Below are 21,298 nucleotides of genomic sequence, written 5' to 3'. Positions count from 1 at the left end.
AGGGCAAGGGCACACATGTGCGTGGTTCTGTCCTGGCAACTGCAGCGATGCCCCCCTGGCCGAGCTCTGGGCTCTGAGCTGGCAGCTCTCACAGGGGGAAAGGCCTTGACCTACCCTCAGCATCTCCCAGAGGCTCAATCCTGAAAGTGGGTTGGGAAGCCAGATCACTTTTGCTAGCAGGGATATCTGCAAAGAAAGGCAGGACAGAACATCTCCTGTGGCAATGTCGGAGATCCTCAGGCTGCACCCAAGGCTCAGCCCCAGGACACAGCCCTGGGCTCGGCCCCTTCCCTCTCTGCTCTTCTCTGTGGCTGCACAGAGCACACGGAAGGACATACTGGCATTGCACACAGGAAGAAAACTGACAGCTAAATGCTCCTTCCTCCCACTGATAGTGATCCTGTGGGATCACTCAGGGCTCTAGAAGGGAGCAGGCAAATTTTCCTGAATCCATCTAATTTGTGATGGTCTTAAGGGAAAGGGCAAATGTTTGAGCTCTTGCCACCTTGTCACTGCCTATTCTGACAGGAAAAGAACAGGGAGAACTTGCCTCTAGCATTCTCCAACATTTTCAGGCCTTCATCCAGCAGGGCATCCAGATAATGCAATTTACGATCCCAGTCTAGAAGGGAGCACAGATTGGAACAATTTCCATGGTGTACTGGGATCCACTTCTGCCTCAGGGAAAGGGCTCTCCAAGGGGGTTGGGGAAGGTCGTGGGAGCCTAATGTGAAAGGACAAGGCCGATGCTGCACAGGGACCTGGGGAGCTCTGGGATGGCTCCTGGTCAATCCCCATCCACTTTCCAGGCCCTGTGCAACATTCCTGGAGAGGAAACTGGAGCAGCACGGGGTCCATGGGGATTCTCTCACTTGCACAAAGGAAACTCTCTTCAATCCCTGGGGAAAACTGCAGCAGGCAGTGCTGCAAATATCCCTTCCTAACTCCCTCCCTCCCTCTCTCCTGTCCTACCAACTGCCCATCATCCTTCTGCTGGAACAGCTCCTCTGCCACAACGGGAGATGGCAGAGCTTTTACAGGACATTCTGGAGCCTTGCTCTCCCCCTCTGTCTTTTCCCCACCATGGGCACCCCATGCAGTCGCTCCCAGGTCTAAGGACATGTCTCCCACGGAGGGACCCCAGCAGGACTGCTCAGTACCCGAGTGCCCTGAGCATAATAATTCCTCTGGGCTGTGTTGGCTCTGTCCGGGCTGTGCCCGCACTGCCAAGCAGCAGAGAGGGCAGCTCAAGACTCAGCAGGTTGCAGGCCCAGAGGCACAGCAATTACCTCCTGTGACTGTGCCCGGCAGCACCTCCCTTCCTGAAGCAGAGGCTGCCAGTGAGCCACTGCTTCCTTTGGGAAATGCCACCTTCAGTCCAGCTTCTACATCCACTTCTGGAGAAAAGACAAGACACAGGTGGGGCTGTTCCACATAGTGGAGATGGCATCTTCAGGAGGCAATGCTTGTCAAAGGCAAGCATGGTTAAGGATCAGGAAATCCCTATAAAATTTCTGGGTAGGCTATGAGCCACTCCCTCCTCCAAACCGCCACCTCTCCTAATCTGCCTTGAGACTGGGAAATTGCAGAGGATATCAGGATGGGCATGGGCTGTGGTGGAATTTGGGCTCCCTGTCAGCTGTTGCCAAATGCCTTCCTGCAGAAGCTGGGGAGAAGCTGCAGCCAGGCCAGCCTGGGAAACAGCCCTGCAGGGCATGAGAGCAGCAGCAGCGGGGCAGCGAGGCTGCCATGGATCCCTTCCCGCTGTGCCAGGCACGGCCTGTGCAGATGTGCAGGGGAAGCCCCTGGATGCTGCGTCCCAGTGGAAGGCCAAGGAAATACACCTACCTTGTCCTTCCCGCAGCATTTCCTTTAGAATTTGCTGCATGTTTTCGGATGTCTCATGGGGTTTTTTGCGTCCTGTAGCTTTGTTCTTTCCTGTTGGAGGGCCTTAGACCAAAACAATGTCATTTTCCAGGAACAGATCCCACAACACCAGTGCCCAGCCTGTGGGATCAGCAGGGACACACTACTCACCCCTGCGATGGGAGCTGGGCTTGCGAGCAACATCCACCAAAGGATGAGGGAAAGTCCTCCCTGCAGCCACACCTGTAACTCAACAGCCACAGAAGCTTCTGCCACCTCTGCAGATCTGCACGGGCAGCACTGAGCCGCAGGAGCAGTGAGAGGATGGCCCAGAGCGAGGGCACACATGTGTGTGATTCTGTCCTGGCACCTGCAGCGATGCCCCCCTGGCCGAGCTCTGGGCTCTGAGCTGGCAGCTCTCACAGGGGGAAAGGCCTTGACCTACCCTCAGCATCTCCCAGAGGCTCAGTAATGGGTATGGGTGGGGAAGCTGAAGCACCTTCACCAACAGGTTCAGCTGCAAAGAAAGGCAGGACAGAACATCTCCTGTGGCAATGTCGGAGATCCTCAGGCTGCACCCAAGGCTCAGCCCCGGGGCACAGCCCTGGGCTCAGCTCCTTCCCTCTCTGCTCTTCTCTGTGGCTGCACAGAGCACACGGAAGGACACTCTGGCATTGCACACATGGGAGGAAGATGAACATCTAAATGCTCCTTCCTTCCACTGACAGTGATCCTGTGGGATCACTCAGGGCTCTAGAAGGGGAGCAGGGAAAAGTTTTCAGCATTCTTCAACCCTTAACAAAAATGGCACATGTGAGTTCTTGCCACATTGATACTGATTATGCTGTCAGGAAAAAGGGAAATGCAGAACTTGCCTTCAGCATTTTCCAAGATCTTTATCGTGTCATTCACCAGCACATACAAGTCATTCAAGTCGCGATCCAAATCTAGAGGGAAGCAGAGACCAGACCCATTTCCATTGTGCTGGGATCCCCTTTTGCCTCTGGGAACTGGGCACTGCAAGGGGATCAATAAGGCTGTGCAAGCCAGGTGGCAATGGGCAAGGCCAAAGATACACAGGGGCCTGGGGAGCTCTGGGCTGGCTCCTGGTCACCCTCCACCCTCTTTCCCTGTCCTGTGTAACATCCCTGGAGAGGAAAATGGGGCTGCCCAGGGCCCATGGGGGCTCTATCCCTCCCACAGTGGAAACCCTCACTAAAGCCCATGGGAAAACCATCCCCAGCGCTTCCCGGGGAGCAGGGAGCACTGTCCTGGGAAAGGGGAGCCAGGCTGCCGGCTCACCTGCTCCCCGCGCTTGCAGCGGAGCAGCCTGGGCAGCCCTGGCAGGCAGGGCCACGGCCAGGAGGAGCAGGAGGAGGAGGCGCAGAGCAAGGGCCATGGTGCCTTGCCCTGTGCCAGTCCCGCCGCTCTCGCTGCCACCACTCTCCTGACACCGCTGTCCCAATGTCAGCACCGCTGCTGCCACCGCCGCTGCTGCCGCAGCAGTTGTGCTCCAGGATTGCCTGCTCGGGCCTTGTGGTGCTGTGCAGCCACGGGGCTCTGGGACCTCTGTGACCTCAGAGCCTGCTGTGACCTCAGCCTGCTGTGACCCAGAGCCCACTGTGACCTCAGCCTGCTGTGACCCAGAGCCCTCTGTGACCTCATGCTCTTAGCTGTACCCCCAGAGTGTACCCCCTTCTGTACAAATGGACTGCCCTGACTGTAAATGTTTTGCTTCATCCAAGGGTCATTGCTCAGAAAAAGCTTCAGGGACACAGGGTTTTGTTTGGGTGGAGGCAGCATCTGCAGAGCAACAAGCTGGTAATGCAGCTGTGACAGGGACATCAGGCATGGGCATGGAAATGGGAAGTGAGGGCAGATGTGTCCCTGACTGAGTTGTTTGGCCGTTCTTGGAATTCTTTGCCCCATTCAGAGGAGCAGATGCTGGGAGAAGATGTAGCCAAGGCCCCAGTTGCAGCTGGGACACTGTCCCAGGGGGTCTTTATGATGCTTATATCCCCATTTGTCAGTTCAGCCCAGAAATAAGTTTTGCACATTTAGGACTGGTTCCAAGAGTGAAGGGGCGGAGGGCTAGAAGAAGCGCAGAGTTTGTTGTCAGAAACTGCACTTGCTCCCCCACATCCTTCTCCTGGACTCTGCTGTCAGCGGACAGACAAGACAGCAGGATAGAGCTCTCCTTTGCTTTTTAGTTGGTATTTAGCTAGCTGAGGATGGGAATTTCTCTGGACTGTGGTTTTTCTTTCCTTGTGGAACTGTTTAAACCTGCTCTGGACTGAACACCCAGAAGAGCCCCAGCAGCTCACACCTGTGGCCCACCAGGCTGGGCCTGGGCTGCGGAATTTCCAGGGTCAGAGGGACTTATAAAAGAATGAGTTTGCAGAGCCACAGCCCACAGAGGGGACTTCCTGACTTTGTCATTTCTTCTAAGCGGCGAAAGTTTCTATTTTTTAATAATGTTCTTTTTATTTTTTTTAATTTTTTTTTTCTGACGGTGAATACTTTTCCTCTTAAATATAGAGGTTTTTTCCACTTTTCTCCAAAAAATTTTTTTTCCAAAACTATCTGGGGGCAGGGCTGCTGTTTTCTCAGGAACCCCTTTGAAGGTCATTTCCCAAATTTGCCCTAAGCCAAGATAAAAAGAGGAGACCTACCTGCACAGCAGGAGATTCCCACTGTGCTCAAAGTTTGTCTCTGAAGAGTAAGAGGTGAGCTTGTCAGAAATCCTGGAAAACATCAGGGAAGAGGTTTCTTGTTAGTTGTTGTGACTAGGTACAAATCTGCAGTGGGAAAAGAGCTTCCCCAGCAGACTAGGTGCCCTGGGTTGTCTTAGTTCTTCCCAGAGTAAATATGACCAATGAAATTGAATTGAAGTTTTTACTCTAGTAGTATAAAAATGTTCTAAGTTTTTCTAAATTTTAAATCTACTTTGAAAAATCCAAACTATTGTAGAAAAAAGGGAAGAAATTTTTGGGGTTTTCTTTCTAAAAGAAGAAAAAATCTAAATATTTCTAAAAATTTGTAATTTCTAAAATTAAAAGCAAAGCCAAAACGTGGTGTCTCAGGAGCCCCTGCCCAGCCGCTGCCTGCCCACCCCTGGCTGTGCCCAGACTAGCAGCTGCGCCAGTGCTGGTGGTAGCACCCACCTGAGCTGAAGCCCAAAGATGTTGCTCCAGCCCTTCCCTGGCAGGAGGGGCCTCCCTTCAGTCCTGGCCAGACACCAGGGCCAGCACCTTCGGGGACAGAGGGTTCTGTTCTGGGTGGTGTCACCATGCCCAGCAACAAGCTGATAATGCAGCTGTGGACGAGATCTTGGAACCTGGCTTGGGGATGGCTGATGGCAGGTACAGGTCTCTGCAAGTGAAGATTTTGTCCAATCTTGTGAGGCTGCACAGGCGCTGCTGTGGAGAGAGGAGGTGGCTGAGGCCCCAGCTGCCAGTGGCACACTGGGACCTGTTGGTATTGCCAATAATGAGGCCGGGACATGCCTTGGCTTGTCTGGCCCCTTCGGCTGATCCAAATAGCGGCAACTGTGGCCTTTCACCCCAGAGACACTTTTGGCCAGCTGGATGTTTCAGCTGGGCACAAGGAGACAAATCCAGGCATGCCATAGCTCCAGTGGCGGCGGGATGGAGCTTCCTCTCGTAGAGGGTCTGCTCCCTCAGGTTTCCATCTGCTGGAGAAGCTTTTGAAGTGAAAATGAAGAAACGGAGTCAGTTCTGATGGAGGGTTTTAATCCAGAGCTTTTATTCTGGCCTGTTGGCTCTGAATCCAGCAACTGCTCCAACAGAACTCCCCGACTGCATGGTTGCTTATTGTAAATGCAGGCGAACCCAATGAGAAGAAATGACGATGTCTGACTCAATTCAGAAGTCTGACTGATTTCTTTATTATAACAATGGCTAAAATACAGTAATATACTGTTATGTGTAGTAAACATGATTTGCGCCATTCCTTGAATGAAATGTGTAATATTGGATACTTGTTAGATTATGCTCATTTGTATTAGCCCCCCCTCCACCCTCGAAAGCGAGGCCGGGTGTATATTGGAAACTGATTTACAAGTAAGAAGGTGCAGCTTGGCCAGGATTATGTTCTCGGGCTGCGGCTGTTTGATCAGCAGCCCAGGCAGAGATGCACACACTCCTGACACCCTGACTGTCTCGTGTCTTCTTCTTTTCTCTCCCTGCCCAGGGCTGCTGCTATCTTTTATAAGATATATTACTTATAACATATTTACAATTATTCCCCAATACCTATTACCTATATTACCAAGTGCTTTTCTACTCTAAACCAATCTGTGAGTCCCAACATCACCAAGAACATGGAGGTAAGGAAGAAGAAAGAGGAAGGACAGGATCAGCCCACTTTCCTCCATCTTAGAACTTCTGACCCCCATCTACAAAGTAAAACCCCCCCTGTACATGTGCTAAAACCCCCCTGTACACTACTAAAAAAATTTTCCCTCTGCTTTGCAACTACATTTACTATACTATCTAACCCTTTGTGACTGCTTGTTCCATCTTCAAAGTTGGTAATTCATTCCATGGTTCAAACTCAAAATCACAGTTGTTTGCAGCTGCCTGCCAAGGTCTAGAATGCCTCTGACCAAGGCCTGGAACCTCTAAAAATGTCTGAGAGACATTTTGAGTTCCCACGTGGGCATAGGTGAAAAATCTCTCCTGAGGCTGACTCCTTGTTGCACACCCAGGGTTGATCCCCAGGCTCGGCACTGTGTTGTTTTGGGTTTTTTTCCGTGGCTGGCTAGATAGAATTTGACCGCTAATAAAACTATTTTTATTTTTAATTTGGCTGAATAAATTTTCATTTATAAAAAATACTATATAAAAGGAAGAGACTAAAACTATATACTCTATTTTCTAACTCTAACACAACTTGTGACCCTCTCTTGAGAGTCCAGACACAGGTGGACTGGATTGGATTGGATTGGATTGGACAGGATTGGATTGGATTGGATTGGATTGGATTGGATTGGATTGGATTGGATTGGATTGGATTGGATTGGACTGGATTGGCCATCAGGCTCAAACAATCCTCCCCAGAATCCAATCAAGCACTCACTCCAGGTAAATAATTCTCCAAACACATTCCACATAGGAAAAACAAGGAGCAGAAATAGAAATTGTTTTCTCTTTAATTTCTCTCTGTGCACCTCTATGAAAAATACTGAGAGGGAGAGAAATGTGCTTGCCACAGTTGCTGTCCCTTTTACCTCGGGGAGGGGAGGAGGGAAGGGGTAAGGGAGCCCAACAACCAGGAACAGGAGAGGAGGTCTCAGGGGACAAAGGACACCTGGATGGTCCAAAGCTCCCCGGGTGCAGAGGGCATCTTTTTGACATGTGCAGTGCAAGCCCCCGGCTGCTGAGTCTCAGGAGAAGGCTGAGGGAAATGCACCCACTACGTCCCCTCTGCCACTCACTCGGCATCTGCTGCTGAAGTTTGGATGCCTGCAGGGGTTGCTTGTCTCCTCTGGGTGTGTTCTTCCTTCCCTCTGGGAGGGCCTTCATGGAAATTGGTTCCATTTCTCCTGCACACCAGAGTGGCAGGGAGTCACTGCAGGCTGGTGATACTCTGATACAAGGAAACGGGTGTGCATACAAACCACGCTGTGAAAAGCCAGTGTCCATAAGGGAGCCAGAGGAGCCCTGCATCTTTCTTTGAATAAAGGGAGAGAGTCCATGGGGACATCTGCTGCTGGGGTTTTCTCTCTCAAAGTTTTGGAGGACACAGCCTCCTTTTAAACTCCTGGCCACATGCTGCCCTCTTCCTTTCCCCACTGGCTGGGGTACCAGGCCAGGGGACTGCAGGGACCTTTGTACCCTCTTTTCCTTTTGCAATGTATTAGTTCTGGTCTCCATCCAAACTGTAATAGATAGATAATGAGATGATTGGCTCTTGCAGTTAAGGGAAGAATATTGTGTGAATCTTAAGAGAAGCTTTATTGATGTAGAATTATGTTATTGTGATTTGTTGTTTAGATGTTCTCTCTTCTCCTCACAGTCCCCTTCACCCTTTTATAAATGAAAATTAGTCCAGGCAAATTAAAAATGAAATAATAAAATATTTATTTAGGATGAATTCTCTCTGAGCCAGCCACAAGGAAAAGGACAGCGCTGAGCCCGGGTTCGGCGCTGGGTGCGTGACAGGAAGGAGCCTCTCGGCAGAGGTTCCCCTGGACACACACACCACCCTCCTGGGCCCTGCAGTTCTTATAGGAAATTTTCTGCCCGAGGCCAGGATTTCAGTCATCTGCCTTTTCTTTCTATTCAGAGTCCCACATCTTCATAAAGTTCTTTTCTCTGAGCCAGGGTTGAACAATCCAGGTCCAGGTGTGGACAGTTTTTCCTGATGAGGTTATGGGAACCGTGGCATTCAGATGTATCAGCCCGGAGGAGTCCAGGGATCCCAATGTTGGGTCGCTACCAGCATGATCAGCTCCCAGGTGTTCCAGAATCGCCTTTTGGGACAGCCCATCTCCAGACCAGCCACATGTATTGGATTGTAAATGAGGCATTGGCCAAAAAACCCGGCTCTGGTGTAACCGAAAATACGTGGCGGGGGGGCAGCTCACAGTGCTGTTGTGTGTATTTTGTAATAACTAAATATTTTGTGGAACTCTGGAATTCTGGCCATTTTATTAGAATTTTTTGGGGGATTAATGATATTCTTTGGGGATTTGGTTTTCGGTTTTCTTTGGTTTTTTTTTTTTTTTGTGGTGGGATTTTGGGGGATTTTGTGGGGTTTTGGGGTGTTGCAAGGATTTCTTTGGGTCTTGGGTGGATTTTCTTGTGGTTTTGGGTACATTTTTGGGGGGATTTGTGGGGTTTAATTGGGATTTTGTGGGCTTTTATTTGGATTCTGGGGTGTTCTAATGAGGTTTTTGTGAGATTTAATTGGAATTTTGTGAGTTTTATTGGGACTTTCAAGGGTTTAAAGGAGATTTTGGTGCCTCTCAGCCCTTCCCCACACCCGGGGACAACTGCAAAGCCCCCCCAAAATCTTAATAAAACCCTCCAAAACCACAAAGAAGCCAATAAAATCCCAGTGAAAGCCATCAACATTCAAAAAAGCTCCCAAAAACTTCAATAAACCCTCCAAAAAACAACATCCCCAAATCGCTAAAAAAAATCCCTCAAAATCCAATGTCCCCAAAGCCACAAGACCACAAGAAGTCCTATAACTCCCCCAAAACCCAGTAATTATCTCCAAAAACCCAGTATTTTCCCCTAAACTCCCAATAAAATCCTCCAAAGCCCAAAAACACCATCAAAATCCCCCCAAAATCCCCCAGAGCCCGCCAGACTCACTGGGAGCTGTCCTGGGTCAGGGGCACCGCCCGGTGGAACAGGAGCCACTTCAGGGGCCCTCGGAGCTTTCTGGGGAGGGGGCACCATGGGAGACCCCCAAAATCGGGGCAGGGGGAACCCCTGTTGTGCTCCTCCCCCAAACCCCCAGACCCCGGCTCAGGGTGGGCCTGGGACCCCCCGGGACCCCCAAATCTCCCCAGGAACCCCTCGAGGAACCCCAAATCCCCCCAGAGACCCCCAAGGTTGGCCCAGGACCCCCTGAGAGCCCCAGACCCCAATCGAGCCAGGCCAGGATGTCCCCTGAGACCCCCCAGACCCCCCCCAAGTCCCCACCCCCAGGACTTCCCAGACCCCTCCCAAAACCCCTCCAGGACCCCCCAGACCCCTCCCAAAACTCCCCCCGGATCCCTCCCCCAAGGCCCCGATCCCCCCAGCCCCAGCCCCTGTGCGGACCCCCCTCCCCAGCGGCGCCGCCCCAGCCGCTCCCGCAGCTCCGGCCTCTCCCAGCGCCTCCCCCGCTCTGGCAGCGCCGCCCGCAGGGCCCGCCCGAGCCCGCTCCCGGCTCCCTCTGATTGGCTGCCGCGGCGCGGGGAGGCGGGCGCTGCCGAGGGGAGCCGCGCGCTGATTGGTCGGTTCGGCACGGGGCGCGCCGCGATTGGCTGGGGAGCCCGCGCGCGCGGCGGAGGCGGGAAACTGTGAGGGGAGCGCGGCTGAGGAGGAGCTGAGGGGGGGCCGGGGGGAGCTGGGGGGGTTTGGGGCGGGTCTGGGGAGAAATTGGGGATTTTGGGGGGGATTGACGGGAAATAGGGGGTGTGCGGTGGGTTTGGGGGCAATGCGGGGGTCTGAGGGGGCTTTGGTGGGTCTGAGGGGGTTTAGGGAGCTTTGGGGGGAGCTTGAGAGGGTCTGGAGCGTTCTCAGGTGGGTTTAGGGAGATCTGAGGGGCATTGGAGGCTCTGAGGGGATTTTGGGGGGTTGTGAGAGGAACTGGGGGGTTCTGAGGGAATTTGGGGGGGTCAGAGGGGATTTCATAGGGTTTAGGTAGGATTCAGGGGTGTAAGGGGGATTTGGAGGTATCTGATAGGATTTGGGCGGTCTCAGGTGGGTCTGGGGTCAATTTGGGGTAAAGTGGGGGGATCTGAGGGTACCTGGGGGGTTTAGGTGGGTCTGGGTGGATTTGGGGCTCTGGGGGCACCTAAAGGGGTGCCAGGGGGTGAAGGGGTCGCAGCCCCCAGACGCCCCTGAAGCCCCCCTGTCCCCACAGAGGGGTCCCGGCCCTGGCGGTGCAGGACCCCCGGCCCCAGCCCAGCGTCTCCATCAGCAGCTGAGCCAGGAGATCCAGGAGGACGGGGGGCTGGGGGGTCCTGGGGGGTCCGAGAGTGTCCCTGGGTGTCCCCAGGGGCTCAGGCTGTCCCCTGGGTGTCCCAGAGCTGGAGAAGTCCCTCTGCGCCGTTTCCTCGCGGTTTGGGCAGATTTTGGACATTTTGGTGCGGCGCAGTCTCGGCCTGCGGGGCCAGGCCTTCCTCACCTTCAGGGAGATGAGCAGCGCCACCAACGCCCTGCGCTCCCTGCAGGGCTTCCCCTCCTGCGGCCAACCCGTGGGGAGACAGAGACTGGGGGAGTTCTGACACTGGGGAAAGAATTGGAATTCTGGGGAAAACCCGCCAAACTCTGGCCTCAGCTATCCCCAAAATCCAACTTGGAATCCCTCCAAATGCACCCCGAACACCCCAAAGCTTCCCCTTCTATGACAAGCCCGTGGTGAGACAGAAATGTGTGGGGGGGGAAATCCTGGATTTCTCAGGGAAAAAAACCAAAATCCTGAGGAAAAAAAACCAGACCCAACCCGTATTCCCCCCAAAATCCCATCAAGAATCCCTGAAATCGAATTGGGAACACCCCGTAAATCCAAGCAGGAACACCCTAAAGTTTCCCCTTCTATGACAAGTCCATGGTGAGACCCAAATTCCTGAGAAAATCCTGACATTTTTGGAAAAAATCCTGAAATTCTGGGAGAAATCCTGAATTCCTGGGGGAAAAACTCAAAATGCAACCTCAAATATCCCCATAGTCCAACCAGGAGCCCCCCAAAGCTTCCCCTTCTACCACAAGCCCATGGTGAGAGAGAAATCAGAGTAGAAGTCCTACGATTTGGGGAAGAATCCTGAAATTCTGGGAAAAACTCCAAAATCCTTGGGAAAAAACCCAAATCCAGCCTCAATTATCCCTAAAATCCACTCTAAACCCCCCCAAAGCTTCCCCTTCTGGGACAAACCTGTGGTAACAGCAGAATCTTCAGGAAAATACCCACATTCTGGGAACAATCCTGAAATTCTGGGGAAAAAGCACAAAATTCAATTGGGAACCCACCCAAAATCCCGTGGGAAACACCCAAATCCATCCACGAAGCCCCCAGAATTCACCCTGAATCTCCCAAACCTTCCCCTTCTACCCCACAGTGAGATCCAAATCCAGGGGAGAATCCACAGATCCTTGGGAAAACAGGAAACTTTGGGAAAAAGCCTGAAATCCAGGGAAGAAACAGAAATCCAGCCAGAAATCCACCCCCAATCCCCTGGGAACGACCCCAGACCCCTGTTGGAACCTCCGAAATTCCTCTAAATTCCCCCAAAATCCTGCTGAAATTCCCCAAATTCCTTCTAGGACTTGCCAAAATCCCTCAAAAACGTCCCTGATTGCTCTTGGAACTGCCCCAGATCCCTTCTGGAGCCTCCCCACATCCCTCAGAACTCTTGAAAATCCCTTGGAAAACCCCAAAATCCCTCTTGGAACTGCCCCAAATCCCTGAGAATTCCCCCGATCCCTCAGAAAGCCCCAGATCCTCCCCAGATCCCCTCTGAATTCCCCCAGACCCCTCAGAAAGCCCCAAGTCCCCTCTGGAAGCTCTCCCAGATGCCCCAAAATCCTCGGGAACAGCCCCAGCGCAGAGCCAAGGGGGGAGAGGCCCCGGCCCCACAGAGAGCGGGGCCGGAGCGCGGGGGCGGGCGGGGATGGCTCGGGGATTGTTCCGGGGGATTCGGGCGCTCGGAGCGATCTGGGCGGGATTCTTGGGGGGGTTCTGTGAGGTTTGGCCGGGATTTTGAGGGAAGATTTTGTGGGGATTTTTTGGGTGCATTTCCTCGGGCTTTGGGTGGGATGTGAAGGGACTTGGGGGCATTTTTGGGGGGAATTGAGAGGGGTTTGGTGGGATTTTGGTGCAGACTTTTTGAGTGGATTTGGTGTGGATTTTGGAGGGCTTTTGGGGAAATTTTGGTGGGATATTTTGGGTGATTTGGTGGGATTTTTTACGTGGATTTTGTGTGATTGGGGCATATTTGGGGGCATTTTTGTACAGCTTTTTCTTTGTGGATTCTGTGGGATTTTCATGGGAATTAAGTGGGACTTTTTGAGGGATTTTTTCTGTGGCATTTATGGGGCTATTGGGGCGATTTTTTGGGGGATTTTGAGGGATTTCTTTGAGCCTTGAGGTGATTTTTGTGGGGATTTTGGGGTGAGTTTTGTGGGCTTTTGGGTGGAATTTTTGTGGAGATTTACCTGGGATTTTGTGTGGATTTTCTGGCATTTTCAAGGATTATATGGTGGAATTTTTATGGGATTATAATGGTATTTTTGGTGGGATTTTTTTTTGTGAGGATTTTGAATTCTTTTTATTGGATTTTGGTGGGGGTTTGGGGCATTTTTTAGGGAGATTTTTGTTGGATTTTGGTGATATTTTTGTGGGGGATTTTGGTGAGATTTTTGTGAGTTTATTATTATTCTTATTTCAGTGGGGTATTTTGTGTTTTTTCTCAGGATTTTGTTGGGATTTTGGTGTTTTCTCTTGGGATTTTGGGCAGATTTTGTGTTGTGTATCCAGAGTGACTTTGGGCAGCTCTGGGGCAGCTTTTGGGGTTTGTCTCCCGTGTCCCCCGGCTGTGGCAAAGCCCCGAAGCACATCCTGTTCCTGCCCAGCTCCCTGAGCAGCCCCAGGAGCTGATGCTCCCCCTGCTCCTCAGCCAGGGAGATCTGGGGCAATCCCGGCATTCCGGCATTCCGGCCGGGCTTTGGGCACTGCGGGATTTTGGGGCTTGGGGCTGAGAGACTGAGGGGGGCTTGGGGCTGGATTTTTTGGGAAAATATCGGGATTTTGGGGGTGAATGTCTGGGATTTTAGGGGGAATTTCTGGATTTTTTAGGGAGGAAATTTCTAGATTTTTGGTAGTGAATGTCTGGATTTTGGAGGGGAATTTATTAATTTTTCGGTGAGGATTTACGGGATTTTTGGGGAGGGATTTCTGGATATTTTTGAGGGGAAATTTTGGGATTTTTGGAGGAATGTTTCTGGATTTTGGTGTGGGGGGAAATGTCTGGATTTTTGGGAACGTTTCTGTATTTTTGGGGAACGTTTCTGGATGAGGAATCGGGTTGGTTTTGGATTTTTTGGGGAGGAATATTTCTGGATTATCTGGGGAACAGAAATTCCTATTTTTGGAAATGTTCCAGGAGTTTATTGAGGGAACATTTCTGGATTTCTTTGGAGAATATTTCTGAAATTCTGGGGGAATGTTTCAGGACTTTTTTTGCAGAGCATTTCTGAATTTGGGGAGAACATTCCCAGGCTTTTTGGGGAGCATTCAGAGGTTTCTTGGGGAACATTCCTGGGTGTCTGGGATAAGATTCCCAGGTTTCTGGGGGAACATTCCCGGGGGTCTGGGGAAGGTTCCCGGGTGTTCCGGACTCTCCTGGCCCCGTTCCCATCCCAGGTTCCCGGGGTTCCAGGAGCTGCGCTGGTGCCCGGGCGCCGCGACATCGCCTCGCTGCAGTTGGACACCGAGGTGCAGGCGGGCGCCGCCCGCGAGGCCCTGCAGGGCTCCAGCATCACCCAGAGCCACCCATGGAGATCTCCTTCGCCAAAAAGTGACCCAGAACACCCCAAACCCCACCAAAATAACCCCAAACCCAAACAAAACGGGCCTGAAATACCCCAAAATCCCTAAAAAGCTGCCTCAAAGCCACTCCTAAATAACTAAAATGTGTCCCCAAACACTCCAAATCTTTCCAAACCACCCTGTAATCTCAGAGGAATGACCTGAAATCTTTCCAAACCACTCCAAAATTCTTGAAAGCTGCACCAGAATACCCTAAAGCTACCCCAAAACACCTCAAATGCCTTCAAGCTGCCCCAAAATCTCATAGAAACACCCTGCAGTCCCTCCAGACCACCTCAAACTCCCATAGAAATACCCTGAAATTTCTCAAATTGCCCCAAAATCCCATAGAATCCCCTGAAATCCCATAAAAGTGCTCCCAAATCCCATAGGAACACCCAAAAATCCCTAAAACCAACCCTAAACACCCTAAGTCACATAAAAATGCACCCAAATCCCATAGACCTCCCGCCAAATCCCAAGAAAATACTCCAAAATCCCAGAAAACTGTCCCAAAAATGGTCCTGACCCTGCTCCAAACCCCCTGCATGCCGCTAATTCCCCAGGTAAATTCAGCTCATCTCAGCCCAAATCCTCCCTTTTTTTATCCTAAATCATTTCTTTATTCTAAATCCTCCTTTTCTATCCCAAATCCTCATTTTGTATCCCAAATCCTCCTTTTTTCAACATCAAAATCACTTTTAATCCCTAATGTCTTTTTGACCCCAAATCCTTCTGTTCCCAACCTAACTCCTCCTTTTCCCATGACAAATTCTCCTTTTTTCTCCCCACATCCTTTGTCTGTCCCCAAATTCCTTTTCCAATGCCAAAATCTCCCTTTTCCACCCCAATTCCCCACCTCATTCCCCTTTCCCCATCCCAAATCCCCTTTTCCCAATCCCAAATCCTTCCCTGTCCACCCTAAATCCCCTTTTCCCACCCAGGATCTTTCCCCATCCTGAATCCCCCAATTCCCAGCCATTCCCCTTTTTTTCCCAGTGTTGTACCCAGGGTCTTTTTGCAGACATTGCACCTGGAGCTGCCCCAAATAACCCCAAACAAACCCCAAAAAACCTCAAATAACCCCAAACAAACCCCACTGTGTCCCCAGGGCTGGCGTGGATTTGGGGGGGTCATGACCCCAAACTCTGGGGACTAGGAGGATTGATTCTAAAATTTGGGGTTTAGGGGGGTTTGACACCTCGGTGTTTGGGAGTTTTTGACACCAAACTTTGGGAACTGGGGGAGTTTGACACCCCAGGGTTTGCGATTTTGTTTTTTTTTTTTCCCAAGATTTGGGGATCAGGGGGTTTCACCCCCAAACGTTGGGCTGAGGGTGGTTGGACAACCCAGGTGTTTCAACGCCCAGGATTTGGGTTTTGGGGGTTTAGACCCCAAAATTTGGAAACTGGGGGGATTGACCAACTGATTTTGGAGGATTTAACCCCAAAGTGGAGGAGATGAGGAGGATTTGACACCCCAGGGTTTGGGATTGGGGGACGGTTGACCCCAAAGTTTGGGAATTGAGGGGTTTGACCCCAACCTTTGGATAGGAGGAGGGTTGGACAACCCAGATATTTCAAACCCCAGGAGTCGGGGATTGGGGGATTTAACCCCAAACTTTGGGGGCTGGGGGAGTTGGACACATCAGGATTTGGGATTTGGGGGTATTTGACCCCAGACTTTGGGAATTGGGGGTGTTGGACACCCCAGATGTTTTGAACCCCAGGATTTTGGGTCAGGAGGGTTTAATGCCAACGTTTGGGATTTGGGGAGTGTTTGACAGCCCAGGATCTGGGATTTGGGGGGTTTGATCCTAAAATTTGGGGTTTGGGGCAGGGGGGAGGTTGACATCCCAGAGTTTGGGTTTGGGGCTGTTTGTCCTCCCCCCTCCCAGTTGGGATTTGGGGTGTTTGACCCCAGTGTTTGACCCCCCGGGTTTGGGGTCGGGGCTGGGATAGGAGCCATTCCCTGGAAACAGCGGTGGGATCGGGATCGAGAACAGGAACGGGAATAGGATCGGGATCGGGAATGGGAGTGTAATGGGGTTGGGAACGAGGTCGGGATCATCGGGAACTGGCCCGGGAACAGGAACAGAAATGGGAATGGGATTGGGATCGGGAACAGGATCAGGGAACGGGATTGGGATCGGAAAGGGGAGAGAGCCTGACTCAATAATGGAGCCCACCCCCAGGGAGCGATCCTGCCCCAGTCCCGGAATGGACCCATCCCCTCAATCCCGGACCCCTCCCCAATCCCAGCCCCTCCGCAGCCGCTGACCGGACCCTCCCTCAATCCCAGCCCGCCCCAATCCGGATCGGAGCCGTTCCCGGACCGGACCCTTCAATCCCTTTTGGGGGCAGCTCCTGCCGCTTCCAGCCCATTTTTGGGGCTTCCAAGCGGCTCCGGGGACCCTCCCCATTTTGGGGGTGTTGGGGTGGCCCCAAGGCCGCCCCGGGGGCCGAGGGGGGATGGAAACCCCCAAACCCGGGGGGCTCCTGGGGGTCCCCAGTTCCTCCCGGCCCCGCCCCGAAGCAGATCCTGGCCAATCAGAGCGCGCGGCGTTGATGACGATTCAGTTCCCAGGCAGAAACTCGGCGCTGGTCCCGCCTGGCGATTTTCAGCCAATCAGCGCCCGGGATGGCTCTGACTCATCAGTTGCCAGGCAGAGCCCAGCGCCTCTCACAGCACCGGCCAATCTAAACATACAATCGAACACACCTTAGTAAAACAATTCACACTACAAATATACTGAACACGAAACCAAACACCACTATAATGTCTCATACAATTTAACCAAACAATTAAACTTTAATAACACCCTTACACACTCTAAAAAATGAAAATTTTTTAAAAAAATATAATTGCAAATGGGTGGTTTTATATGAATATTGGTTTTGGAATTGTTTGGGTCAGCTGATTTAAAAAAAAATAATTTTTATAGGAATTTAATCAGCAGAGAAGGAGCCACTCTACAAACAGAACAGACTGAAAATGAAGGGGACAGAAATCAGTAACTCTGAAAGTTTTATTCGCTATCAAATACATCCCACCACTGCAAACTGGGATCCCACTTCTCCCAATCTCTTCCCAACCCCATCTCACTCTGGCAGCTGTGGAATCAAGTGAGCTTTGTGTGGGATTGAGATTTTTGGAGGTCAGAACATGCAATTGGAGGTGGGATTGTGCCTTTATAGGTTAAAATTCAGTTGTTTTCAGTGGGATTAAGTGGTTTTGCGGTGACAAATTCATCCCTCTAGGCTTTTGGAGTACAAAGAGACAGAGAACACTGCCTAAAATTCCCCCAGAACCCACAAATCCTCCAGAAGTTGAGTTCATGGTGTCCAGGGAGAGTGCAGCTGCGGGTGCCAGGAACGCTCTGGAATCCATTTCTTACCCCCAAAAGACAGGGCAAAGGCAGTGCTGTGGGGTTTTTAGAGAACTTGGCAGAGGGGCAGGGCAAGGGTGAAGCCTGTGAAGAGCAGGTTTGGCATCCACCTGAACCTGCAGAGACCAACCCAAGCACCTGCAGCAGTGTGTGTTACCCCCCTTTGGACAGAGGGGTGAGCAGAACCATCTCTGTCCATCTGTGAGCCCCAAGGCTCTCTGTGGGAGCTGTGAATTAAAAGGCCTTTACACACTCACTTTTCACATCTTCCCTGTGTGCCGTGTTTCAGCTCTTGGCAAGATTTGCCTCCTGCTTGCTGGGAGCTGCCATGGCCCAGGGCCAGCACAGAGCTGGGCTGGGTGGGCCAGGCAGTGTGGTGGGGAGTCTTGGCTGATCTTGGTGTGTGCCTGGCCTCAGAAAAGGCTTGGAAGGTTTGCCTGCCAAGGTGTCCTGCTCCTTGGCTCTCCCTGTGCATCTTGGAGAGCACAAGGTAGGCATTTCTGGCAGCTGGGCATCAGCAGGCCTTCCAATGGGGGCGTGTTGTGGAGCGAGCCCAGCTGAGATACCCCGAGAGGAGCCCAGGGCTCCTTGCTCCTCTCTGCTGGCCCGTGAGCGTCTGTCTGCTCTCGGGATGGCCCTGGCTGTGTCAGGGCTGCTGCGTGGACACGAGACAGCCGGTCCTGTCCCGCTGGGTCCCAGCAGTGCCAAGCAGCCGTCCTGCATCCACGTCAGGATGCTGGCCAAGAGAGGCCCTGGAAGCTGAGGCAGCTGATTTGAAGCTTTTGCAGGTGCCAACAGGTCAAGGCCAACAGTGTTCCCTCAGGATGCAGCATTCCTGAGGGGCTTCCCCAGAGCTGCCTGATGCCACCCACTCCTTGTGGCACCAGTTGCTTTCCTGTGGAAGGTTCTACCTTCCCCAAGAGCACAGAGGGAGCTGGAGAAAGAGCTTGCCAGGCTGCTCTTGATCCTTTCCCAGCAGTCCTGGGTGAGTGGAGTAGTCCCAGCTGAGTGCAGATGTGCCAATGGAAGAGCCGTGCATGGGAAGGCTCGGTGGGAAGGATGATCCAGGATCCGTAGGCCTGGAAGCCTGAGCTTGCTGCCGGGGAAGGCCTTGGAGCAGATCCTCCTGAGTGCCATCCCACGGCACGTGCAGGGAAACAGGGGGTCTGCTGGAGGGAGGGAAAATCTGCGGAGGCACAGGGACAGCTGGGGATCCTGGCGGGATGTTGAGGGCTTCTGTGCGGTGTTTGCAGGGTGCTGGTGTTGGAGGTGTGTTGGGGAAGGAGTTGTCTGGGAGGTGAGAGGTCTAGGCTGGAATTTGAGTCTGTTTGAAGTCAGCATTTGTGGTTTGGCACAGCTCTGGTTATAGAGGTCAGTTGGAATATCTGTGACTTTTCCTCTTTTTGGTCCTGATTCTGCAGCAGGGAGCAAGAGGGGAGAGCTGTACTTTATTGGCCACTTAGATCTCTATACCGGGGCAGGGTTAACCATTTACCCATCTACTCATTGTTGCCAGCAGTTTCTCCAGGTGTTCCTGCCAACAGCCCCTACAGGAAGGAGCACAGCCCCCAGTGCACATGGGTTTGGCTCCCTCTGGCACAGAAGCCCCCAGGGGCACAGTTCTCTGGGGCAGGAGATGGCACCAGCCCTGCCAGGGCTCGGGGGCTGGCAGGTCTGCCTGGGCAGGGACTCTGCCTCACCTGCTGGTGCCAGCGCTCCCCGGGCCCCAGGGCTCAGAGCAGCATTCCTGCCATGGCCCACAGTTCCTTGTGTGTGCCACACCCGCGGGTTTAGGATGGCCACGGGCTGGGACGCGTCCCAAGGAGGACATGGCAGCTCCCATGGAAGGTCCCGTGCCCTTCCCAGCACAGCTGCGTCGGCAGCCCTGGGGGCTCCTTCTGCTGCCCTGAGCCCACAGAGCAGGGCAGCATTTGCTGATGGTCTGAGCCGTTCCTAAAGATCCTGTCAGGCTGTCTCAGACACTTGGGGCCAGGGATTCCTGCCAACCTGGGCCACTTTGGGTGGGCAGGGGGTGGCCCCAGGGCAGGTGGCAGTGTTTCCAAGGGCCCATTGTGACATGGTGCAGCATGGTCACTATGGCATAGAACAGGGATGGATGGCCTTTGTGACATGTGCTGACATGGGAGCTGGCAGTGACCAGAGCACACCACACTGCTCGGAGCAGGCGACCGGACAGGACGGGACAGAGCGGTGCCGTGAGAAGCCCCCGCAGAGCGCGCTCGTTCCTGTCCAACTCGGAGCTTTTCCGAGGCATTATTCCTACAGGTGACCTCGTGGCAAGACCACAGGGCTTGGCAGCCCGTGGCCTTCCCAAGGCTTCTCTTTTTAAAGTGTCCTTGAGGACTTGTTGACTTGGAGCTTTCCCGAGCCATCTCTCTAGAAGTTGCCCTCGAGGCCAGACTCTGGCATGGCGGGCAGATTTCTCCGCTTGTTCAGAGTGTTCAGGGGGAAAAAAAGGAATAGCCCTGAAGCTGCTCCAGTGCAACAGCATGAAAAACCGGAGCAGTTCCAGCCAATGGAGGATGGTGAGTGGCACAGCTGGGCCACAGGACTGATGGCTGCAGCCAGCTTGGACCCATCCCATCCCATGCCATCCCATCCCATCCCATCCCATCCCATCCCATCCCATCCCATCCCATCCCATCCCCTGGGGACGTGCCCATGGACAGGATGGAAGAGGGGCCCAGGCAGACACCCCGCAGTAGCCGTGCTCCATCCACCTGGGGCATCCCGGGGCTGTCCCTGCCTGGGCAGCGCAGGGCTGGGCTGTGTTCTCCGGCCTCTCCCGCAGCCCCTCAGCCCTCACTGTGCTCGCTCTTTGCCAGATGCAGCCCTGGACCGCACACAAAAGAAGGAACCCGCCCGTGGCCGCTTCCGCAAAACCCTGAAGGTGCCTGCAGCCATCCCCACCTGGGCTGGGCCTGCTGTCACTGCTCAGCCCAGCAGCACACCTGGAGCACTCCATGGAACATCCCTGGCTACCCTGTCCTTTGCTCTCCTGCAGATGTTCTGGAAGTTCCCGTGCATTCCACATAGAAAGACCAGCAGTGCAGCAGCTGAGGGCCCGGCTGAGCCTGACTCGGGGCTGACCGAGCTCCAGGCAGAGCCTGATGTCAGCCCAGAATCGACAGCACACTCAGGGAACAATGCAATCCATTCTCAGAGGGTGACGGCTGCTCACATGGCAATGGCTGAGAGCATGGCCATCACAAACACTGACACCAGAATGACTCAGGGCATCTCAAAGACTGGCACCATGCCCACTACCACTGTGATTCATGCTCCCACTATGGATTTTCCCAAGGACAGTGCTGCTTCTTCTCAGCAGCAGGTAAGCAGCCTGGGGACAGGCCTGGAGGCCTCCCACGATTGTGTGTTCCCTCAAGCCACAGTCACTGGGCCTCCTGATCCTTTGAGGCCAGCACAGTGTGGCGGGAAGGGAAGCACTTCTTGGGGGAAGCTGGGAAAGTTGTTCCCTTGGACAGCACTCCAAGTCTTCCCCATGCTTCCTCCAGGTGCCAGCCATTGTAAGGAACATTCACCAGCGTCTCATGTCCCAAGTCACTGTGGATGCCTGGCTGCAAATTGACATTGTGAGGCTGGCTGAAAAACACCCTGCTGACGTGGTGCTGACCCTCCTGCGCTGTGCCCCAACGTGTGACAGGTACAGGGCCCACGAGCCTTGAGAGCTCAGGGCTCAGCAGCCTCTAGGGCCCACGGCCCTGCACAGCCTGTCCAATGGGCTCTGCCAGA

This window comes from Lonchura striata, chromosome 35, assembly GCF_046129695.1.
Source record: "Lonchura striata isolate bLonStr1 chromosome 35, bLonStr1.mat, whole genome shotgun sequence".
Lineage (NCBI taxonomy): Eukaryota > Metazoa > Chordata > Aves > Passeriformes > Estrildidae > Lonchura > Lonchura striata.
Note: the sequence above shows the minus strand (reverse complement) of the source record.